The sequence below is a fragment of the Sarcophilus harrisii genome, chromosome 1 (genome assembly GCF_902635505.1).
Source record: "Sarcophilus harrisii chromosome 1, mSarHar1.11, whole genome shotgun sequence".
Lineage (NCBI taxonomy): Eukaryota > Metazoa > Chordata > Mammalia > Dasyuromorphia > Dasyuridae > Sarcophilus > Sarcophilus harrisii.
In genome coordinates this window covers 450935355-450945061 of record NC_045426.1, presented here as the reverse complement: position 1 = coordinate 450945061, position 9707 = coordinate 450935355, and positions in this window count along the sequence as shown.

Below are 9707 nucleotides of genomic sequence, written 5' to 3'. Positions count from 1 at the left end.
CTATGCATGCAAAAAAAAAAAAAAAAAGGCATTATCTTTTCAAAAATATTCACCCCCAAGAAATTATGCACTTATTCTTTTTATGCTGCTATTATTTAAAACTTTTGGAATTCTTCAAAAAGTTCCTTCTGAATCTAAATCACATTTTTTGAGAATTCATACTGTGAACATGGACTTGATTTTTTTTTTTTGAGACAACCAAAAGTTGTTGTCTTTTAGGATTTACAAACTACTCTAGAAGGCACTTCCAAAAGAGGAATACGCAAAAAAAAAAAAAAAAAAAAAAAAAATTGAGCAATGAATTACAGGTCCTTTTCCCCTTTTTATTTCTCTTTTCTAAGAATATTCGGGAAATAGTATTCCTGAGAATGGGCAAATTCAAGAACTTTTTTTTAACAGATTTAGACCAGCTAAATATGACTATTTAGAAACCAACGTCTTAGAGGAACATTGTCTTAAAAGTATACTCCATATGATTAAGATAATGATCCAAGACAATTCCAAAGGATGCATAATGAAAAATATTATCTACTTTCAGAGTGAAAGCTAATGAACTCTACTTACAGACCGAAGCATAATTTTTTTAATTTTATTTTTCTTGAGTTTGTTTTAAATGTTTTCTTATGCTATATTGTTAATAAGGAAATGTTTTTACATGACATCACTTTTATAATTGATGTCATATTGCTTGTTTTCTCAAAGGATAAGGGTTATTGTTTTCTTTCATTCTCAAAGAGGATCATGACATTGGGAAGGTGATGCCATCAGCAGCTTGCAAGAGCATTGGATTTAAATGAGGGAGAACTGGACAAAGTCACCAGCCTCACTCTCTGCTCCAGAACCATTTGAATCCAGTGACAAGATATAGGTCATTACAACTGGATATGGCCCCAGGTACTGTGGGATACTGTGGCCTTTTTAACTTAGAGTCTTTTCCAGGTCTCAGTTTGACTGAGCCCAAGGGATGAAGGAGGAGTAGTGAAGAAAAAGAAACTTGGGTGAGCCAATTCAAATAATTTGTCCCTACCCAAACCTGAATGGAAAATAAGGGGTTTCCCCACCTGGGTGAGATCTGAACAAAGTTGCGGTCTAAGTTAATCCAATCTCAACAGCAATGTCTTTCTGATGTTGGTTTGGCCTAGTAGAGAATAGGGTTTCAGAAAAAAAGAGAAATACTATGTCTCTCCAATATTAACAATTAGTTACTAACCATTTCTCTCATTTCACTAGTTACAAATAGTGTCTGGTGATTCAAAGAAGGAAGAGAAAATATACTTAGGCAAATCTTAGATATGTCATGTCTAAGTTATATATAGATATTATAGATAACAATATAGATAATATAGATAACAAGGTCCCCAACTCAAAATTAAAAAAAAAAATAAATGTTAAAATGTTTTAAAGTGCAATTGAGAAATATTTAATAAAATAAAAATATATTAAATGTATATTTTTAACAGTTGTGATCCTAAGAGGAGACCCAGCAACATGACAAAAGATTGTTTTGTGGCTAAACAACAGAAGCTATGCCATTGGCTTGTGATGAGGGAGTTGGGGGTTAAGAGGAGGTATGGAGAAGAGCAGAAATCTGGATCTTAGCAAATCTGCTATTGCTATGAGTTGGTCAAACAGTATTAAGTCTGATGTGACAGCAATTGGCTGTCCAGCAACATCTCTCCTTCCCCACAAGGGTGTATAACTTTTCCTGGGAATGGGAGTCTAAATAGTTTAATGATTGTTAAGTGCTTTATGTTTTTGCATTTTTGTGGAAGTTCCTGTGAGTCTTTTGATTCGTGTTTTCTGATGACTAAAATAAAAGAAATTCCATAATCAGCACCCTTATTATACATTGTGTGCCCTATGCAGGAATTGGAGACGCTGTTATCTATATTGTGGATAAGCTAGGCATGAATTATCCCTAAGATTTGTCAGCGATATTTTCCTGAGGCTTTTTCCTTCTTCTTTGAGCCATCAGACACTATCTGCACCCAGAGAAATGAGAGAAATGATTAGTAAGTAAATAATTTTTAATATTGGGAAGTGTGATGACCACGTATTTTAAAATCAGCTGGAGTCAGGAATTCAGGTTAGGGGAAAATCTTCAATATTTATTCTCAGTAGAGGTGAAGAAAGAGCGGAAGTAGAAGGGAATCGGCAATAGCAATGTGTGCAGCTGAGTCAAGAAGCTAGCCAGACCAGAAGCCATGAGACCAGCAGCCACCAGAGCAGAACCCAGCCAGCAGTCCCTCTCCGCCTCTCTTCCTGCCCCTCTGCCTCCACCCACCAAAATCGTCATTTCCTATACAACACATCAGGACTTGCACAGAGAGTGGGCGGGGGTCATTCTTTCTCCAGCATGTATATTAATAGAGTATAGTCCAATTACTATTTAGCCTCACGTGCTTGGGACCTCAGTACATCAATTCAAGCCTCAGCCCATTATAGGGAAGACATAAGATTTCTCTTTCTAAAACTTTATTCTCTGCTAAGCCAAGCCAACATCAGAAAGACATTGCTGATATTAAGATTGAATTAACTTGGGCTTCAACTTTGTTCATACCTTACCCAGGTGAGGAAGTCCCTTGTATTCTACTCAGGTTTGGGTAGGGATAAATTATTTGATTAGTTTGCCTAAGGTTGTGGGAGATTTGGAAGTAAATGATATGATAAAATGTCCCAGTCTCTTATAAGAATAGGTCCACTTCTCATTTTATTCTCTCCCCTTACTAGTTAACAAGAGACAATTGCCACCCTCAGGAATACCTAATTTTTCAAGCTTTGAGTGAATTCTATGAGAAGCCTTTGGCATTTAAATTTTTTTGGCATTTTTTGGTATTTTTTTCCCAATTGCATGTCAAGACAATTTGTTAGCATTCATTTTTACAAGATTTTGAGTTCCAAAATTTTCTCCCCCCCCCCCACCATACCCTTTCTCTCTTCATAAAATGGTAGTCAATTTTATATAATTTATGTGTGCTATCATATAAAACATATTTCCATATTAGTCACAGCTGTGAAACAAGAAACAGATAAAAACAAAAGAAAGAATAAAGTGGAAAAATATGATTTAATGTGTATTTAGAGTCCATCAGTTTTTTTATTTGGATATAGATAGCATTTTCCTTTATGTGTGCTTTGTACTTGGCTTTTTTGTAAATAGATTAGCTCTATTACATCCCTTAAGTTTTCTTTTTTCTTTTATTTTTACCTATTTATTCTTCTCTTGAATTTTGATATTGAATATTAAAATTTTGGTTTAATTCTGGTCTTCTTATAGAAGTTTGGACCTTCTATTTTACTCCACAACCATTTTTTTTGCCTTGCTGTATTATATTTAATTTAGCCAGATAGGTGATTCTTGGTTGTAGTCCTAGTTCCTCTGCATTCAGGATATCATGTTCCATGACTTATGATCTTTGAATGTTGCAGCTATTAAGTCCTATGTATTCCTAATTGTGGTTCCCTAACTTTTAAATTGTTTCTTTCTGACTATTTCAGAGTTTTTTTCTTGACCTATAGTTCTCAAACTAGGTTATAACGTTCTTTGGAATTTTTATTTTGAAATCACATTCCTGAAGTAATCAGCAAATTCTTTCAATGCCTATTTTGCCCTCTGTTTCTAGGATATCAGGGCATTTTTCCTTGGTAATTTCTTGGAAAATGCTGTTCAGATTCTCCTTTTCATTATGTCTTTCAGGTAGCCCAATTTTTCTGACATTATCACTCCTGAATCTATTTCCCATGTCACTTGTATTTCCCATGAATTATTTTACATTTTCTTCTGTTTTTTTTTTTCATTTTTTCATTTGTTTGATTGTTATTTGATGCCTCATAGTCAGTTTCAACTTGCCCAATTCTAACTTTTTCTCAGTTAGATTTCATACTTCTTTTTCCTTTTAAAGGAGTTGTTTTCTTCAGTGGATTTTTGTATCTTGTTTTCCAATAGAACAATTTTATTTTTTAAGCCATTTTTTCCCAAGCAGTTGACTTTTTCCTTAGTTCTCTTGTATTATTCTCATTTATTTTCCCAATTTTTTCCTACCTCTCATAGATGATTTTAAGCTCCTTTCTGAGCTTTCATAAGTTCTTTCTGGGCTTAAGATCACTTCCCATTTTTCTTTGGAATTTTGTCCATATGTGTTTTGATATTGTCTTCTTCTGAGTTTGTACCTTGATCTTCCCTGTCACCATAATAACTTTCTATAGTCAGATTCTTTTTTGGATTTTTTGTTTGTTAGTTCATCCTTTTTGGTCTTTTCCCTTTCTTTTAAATTTGAGTTCTGCTCTTGGGGCAGAAGGGGTACTGTCACAAGCTTCTTCTCGGGATAAGGGCTTCAGTCTCTGGCCATCTACATGATGCTTCATTGGCAATGCCTTGAAGTCCATAGGGATTCATGTATCTTTTACTCTATAGGAGGGTAGGAGTGAGTAGGAGATAACTGGTGCTGCTGGAGATCCTAGTGGTCTGGAAGCTTAACTGATGCTAAGTCAGAGTCCTAGTGGTGATATCTCATGTGTGCTGAGGCCTTGGGGTGTTTGTGTGTTTCCCAAGAGATACACCAAAGCACGTAATGGTCTGAACCCTAGCAACTGCCTCTTTGCCAAGGACTATGCTGAAGCATCTGGGTATTGCCTATTTGCCTGGTATTATACAAAAGCACATGGAAGTTCTCAGAGTCAGACTCTGACTGTTTCCCTGGCTATGCTGAGGCACATGGAGGGTCCTGATATTGGCATTTGCCCGATCCACTATTTTGGGGCTCAGAATCTATTCCTGGTTTATTGATGTAGGGGTTGAGATTGACTTGCTAGGATTTTTAATATCCTGGCCTACATTCCCTTTTTTCCTGAACCAGACAGACCTTTACTGTAGATATTTCAAGTTTCTTGGGCTCAAAGATTATTTCACCCTGTTTTTTTGCTATTCCATCATTTGTTCTGGGATGCTATTTTGTGGTTGTTTGGAGATGGAATTGGAAAATATATAGTGATTTAGTGCTCACTACTTCTGATTGCCTTCCCACTCTAAGTATCAGTCTTTGACATTCAAGAGTATCATTGATCCCTTTCACTAATTAAATGCTAGCCTGATTAATTAGTCAGAAATTATGTTTCTTGAACTTTTTAAAAGTCACAGAATTGATAAACAGAAGTACATATAGAATTGCTTTACATATATTAATAGATACAGACATAAATAGTTTTATCTAATGATAGCCATTTCTAAGGGGGGAAGAAAGTTAAATAACTTTTTTATGCATTTAAAAGAAATAGCAAATCATATATAATAGATTTGTAGTTTCATGGAAAGTCATCTTTTTCTTCTACTATATTATTTTCTTCTACTATATTATTGAAATTCTTGTTTTATTTCTTAAGTTCAGAATAAAATAAAGAAAATTTAAAAACGAAAAAAAGGAGATAGTGGATCACTCACATCAGTTTCTGCTCATAGAGGAAGAACTTGAGCTCTTAGACCTACAGTGCCAATCAATCAATAAACAAGTATTTATTGCACACCTACTTTTTGCCAGTTACTGTATTTAGTCAGTATTAAAATAGTCTCTACCCTCCAGGAGCTTATTTTCTATCAGGAGAGACAAAAAGTCAACAAGATGAGATCCTTTTCCTGAGTACCTAGAAATACTAAGGGAATCATTTTTAACAACCATACTCTAAGGTTCATCTTGTCCAGGGAAGCAGGAAAGATTCAAGTAGGAAGATAACAGTAGATTTCAATCCAGCTCCTCTAGCATTCTAAAAACACTTAAAATGGATTTCCTTTAGAGCAAGTCATATATTCAAACTCTGATATGGATTAGGCAGACCATTCTCTTTCCTATCCTGAAAGTATGAGAGAATGAAAAGGGAAGAGAGGAAATAAGAGAAAGAAATGCATTAGCAGAAACAACCCATGATAGCTAATGAGTAAATAAACTAGCCACAAGTGGCCATAGAAATTGCACTAACACAGGTGTGCATTCTTGCCTGACTCACTTATGATTTACCAATAAAATACCCATATCCACATATGAGCAGGGCTTTGCTTACTTAGATCTGGTGCATTTGGAAAGCATACCAGAACCACCTGTTTACCCTGGAGGATAAAGGAATGTAAGCCCTAAATTCTCTGGAACACTCTTGTCAATCAGTGGTGCTGGACAGGGTTGACCAATCCTTTAAAAATCTATATGTGCTATGGCATATCCTAGGAAAAGGAAAAAGATTTGGACTCCCAGATAACTGGGCCACAGGTGTGTATATGTATCCTTGCAGTATTTCTTTCACTTTTCCCTACAATCTAATTTGTATCATTGTAAAGTATAATATATTTTGCTGAACATAGCCTCCACCAAACCAAAGCAGACAGGATAATGAAGTCTCAAAGGTGAAAAGGACTTGGATAGGTCTCTGAGTACTACCTGTTACAGAACAGAAAATCCCCTCTCTAACATAACCCCTGGCAGATTGTCCAGACTTTTTTTATATACTTATTTACATATCCTATTTATTAGTGATATGGAATTCATTAACTATAGAATGAGCCCATTCTTCCTTGAGATCAGTCTAATTTTGAGTGGACCTCCCTCCCCCAATTGTGGAGTAAAAAAAAAAAAAATCTGTCATTTAAAAACTTATACCCACTCCTCATGACTCTGAACAATTCAGAACCTCCCATTCTCAATTAGGTAGCCAGAGAGCTTATAGGATGAGTTGCTTTAGGTCAACCAGACGCTTTATTTTCTGGCTTCCTCATCTTGTCACAAAGGCATCTGCCAAACAAAGTGAAAAAAAAAGTAATCCCTAGTTGAAAAAAAAAAAACACAATTCTCTCAGCTACCTAATAATGCCTCAGATTCTTTTGGCCTAATAGTTTGTAACTTTTTAATTAGAGATAATAAATATAAAATAAAGTAACTAGGAAAGTGAATATATTAAAATAGAATCTCCTCTACAAACTGTCCAAAAAATGGTCCTCCTGATTTCAAAAAACCACTGATGAAAAAAGGACTCATTGCTTACTAATGCTGAAACACTCCATTTCATTCTCAGATAGCTCTAATTATTAAGAATTGTTTTACATCAAGTCAAAATTTGCTTCTTCTCAATATTTATATTGTGTCTAGTTCTGTCCTTTGCAGCCAAACAGAATAAATCTATTAAAGATTCTTTATTTGAAGCTTTTCAATTAGTTGAAGATATTTAGCATATTTCTCCAAGGTGTGTTTTTTTTTCCAAGCTAAATAAACATAGTTTCTTCTATGTATCCTTATTCAGCATGATTTCCATTCTTATCACCAGTCCAGTTGTCTCCTTTGTATGTTAGCCAATATATTGGAATTCTTCCTAAAATGTCATATAAGGACTGAAAACATACTCCAAGTATGCTTTGATCAGGAAAAAATAAAGAGGAACTCTAAACTAGTATTGCAAATCTAAACTATTTCAATGAAGCCTAGGTTTTCATTTGCTTTCTTGGCTATTGTACCACATTGTTGATTTATATTGACCTTGCAGTCCACCAAAACCACTAGATCTTTTTCATATCAACTGTTTTTAGGTATTCCATATCCATCTTGCACTTGCAAAATGGGATTGTTGGGGGAAAAAAGGAGATATTTCATTTACATGATTAGATTCAGCTCAATATCTTAGCTCTCAAGAATTTTTTGAATGCTTACTTCATCATCCAGTGTAATACCTTTCACTATGAACTTTCTGGTGTCTTCAGATTTGTAAAGCATGCAAAGCTTTTATCCAAGTCATATATAAAAATGTTAAAATAGTGCAGGTTCAAGCATAGATTACTAGAGGAAATTTTCATGCTACTGCAGAGTTCTCAAACTGATTCTGAATGATTAATGACTACTCTTTAGGTGTGGTCACTTAACCAATTCATAGAGTAATAAAATTTTACTATTGGAAGAAACCTTAGTGGTTATCTAGCCCAACTGCTATTTTTATAAGAATCTCTTCTACAATATACTTGACATAAAGGAGTTTCCAGCCTTTATTTTAAGACTTCCATTGAGGCAACTCCAAGTAGGATATGATTTCATTTGTATATATCTCAAACTATTAGAAAGTTATTCTATACAAAAAAACCCTATATTTGCCTCTTTAAAAAAAAAAAAATCTATCTACTGTGGCTCTTTTCTTTTTTTTTTTTTTTTTTATTTAATAGCCTTTTATTTACAGGATATATGCATGGGTAACTTTACAGCATTAACAATTGCCAAACCTCTTGTTCCAATTTTTCACCTCTTACCCCCACCCCTCCCTAGATGGCAGGATGACCAGTAGATGTTAAATATATTAAAATATAAATTAGATACACAATAAAGTATACATGACCAAAATGTTATTTTGCTGTACAAAAAGAATCAGACTCTGAAATATTGTACAATTAGCTACATGAAGGAAATCAAAAATGCAGGTGGGCATAAATATAGGGATTAGGAATTCAATGTAATGTTTTAGTCATCACCCAGAGTTCTTTCTCTGGGCATAGCTGGTTCAGTTCATTACTGCTCCATTGGAAATGATTTGGTTGATCTCGTTGCTGAGGATGGCCTAGTCCATCAGAGCTGGTCATCATATAGTATTGTTGTTGAAGTATATAATGATCTCCTGGTCCTGCTCATTTCACTCAGCATCAGTTTGTATAAAGTCTCTCAGGCCTTTCTGAAATCATCCTGTTGGTCATTTCTTACAGAACAGTAATATTCCATAATATTCATATACCACAATTTATTCAGCCATTCTCCAACTGATGGACATCCATTCAGTTTCCAGTTTTTAGCCTACTGTGGCTCTTTTCAACAGTAAGGCAATTCAGGCCAATTCCAATGGTTTCGTGATGAAGAGAGACATCTGTACCTAAAGAGAGAACCGCGGGGACTGAGTGTGGATCACAACATTGTAATTTTACTTTTTTTGTTGTTTGCATTTTGGGGGGTTTTTTTCTCATTTTTTTTCTTTTTTCTTGTGCAGAATGATAATTGTGGAAATGTTTTATAGAAGAATTGCACATGTTTAACATATATTGGATTACTTGTTGTCTAGGGGCGGAAGGGAGGGAGAGAAAAATTGGAACATAAGGTTTTGCAAGAGTGAATGATGAAAACTATCTATGTATGTGTGTTGAAAATAAAAAGCTTTATATTTAAAAAATGAAATATCCACCCACTATGACTATTTCTGTTAATTGATGTCAATTAGTACAAGTCTAAATTATCTTCCATATAACAATCTTTGTATTTTCTATTTAGTAGATATTTGAGAATTGCTACAGTTTCCTCTGAATCATCTGTTCTTTATATATATATATATATATATATATATATATATATATATATATATATAACTTTTTATTGACAGAACCCATGCCAGGGTAATTTTTTTACATTATCCCTTGCACACACTTCTGTTCCGATTTTTCCCTCCCGCCCTCCACTCCCTCCCTAGATGGCAAGCAGTCCTATATATGTTGAATATGTCGTAGTATATCCTAGATACAATGTATGTGTGCAGAACCAAGCAGTTTTCTTGTTGCACAGGGAGAATTGGATTCAGAAGGTAAAAATAACTTGGAAAGAAAAACAAAAATGCAAACAGTTTACATTCATTTCCCAGTGTTTTTGCTTTGGGTGTAGCTGCTTCTGTCCATCATTGATCAATTGAAACTGAGTTAGGTCTCTTTGTCA